Genomic DNA, 569 nt, shown 5'->3' with positions numbered 1-569 from the left:
AGGGTGCAACACCGGGACTTCCCGGGAGGTCACCCATCCCAGTACTACTCCGGCCCAAGCGCGCTTAACTGCGGAGTTCTGATGGGATCCGGTGCACTAACGCTGGTATGATCGCACCCGTTATGAGCTTGTCGCAGTGTGTACTTAGCAAACCGCGACCCACGTGCGAACCCACCCCGGCCACCCACCCCCGTCGAGGTGCACACCCTCCCTCGCGAAGTGCGCCCCGTTCGCCAAGTGTGAGCCCTGCCCGGGTGCGCGCACCTTGCTAGGGCGTCGGGTGTGCACCCGGCCCGGCCTACGTGCGTGCACCTGGACGGGGCGTCGTGTGCGTGCAGTGTCCCGTCTGCAACGCGGTGCCCACACACCACCTCGGGCGCAACGACCTGCGCTCACATGTGGGCCGAGTGCACCTTGGTGCATGTTCGGGGCGCCTCGGGTGCACGCTCGATCTTGCCCCGGTGCACCAAGGCGCTCGGTTTGCCCCGGGTGCGCACTTGGTGCAAGGTGGGCACCCAAAATAGGGATCAAGCACCAAAACACAAGTTTCGGGATGCAAAATGGGACCC

General features: G+C 65.2%; 1 non-coding gene across 1 annotated transcript; it reads right to left on the bottom strand.

Annotated features, from left to right (window-relative positions):
• LOC131865311 (5S ribosomal RNA) lies at positions 1–119 on the bottom strand. Its single transcript, XR_009364039.1, has one exon. It is a non-coding gene; the product is annotated as a 5S ribosomal RNA (ribosomal RNA).
• Between the last annotated feature and the right edge of the window lie 450 nt (positions 120–569).

The sequence above is a fragment of the Cryptomeria japonica genome, unplaced genomic scaffold, assembly GCF_030272615.1.
Source record: "Cryptomeria japonica unplaced genomic scaffold, Sugi_1.0 HiC_scaffold_108, whole genome shotgun sequence".
NCBI lineage: Eukaryota > Viridiplantae > Streptophyta > Pinopsida > Cupressales > Cupressaceae > Cryptomeria > Cryptomeria japonica.
The sequence above is the reverse complement of the archived record's forward strand: the minus strand, read 5'-3'. Positions and strand labels throughout refer to the sequence as shown.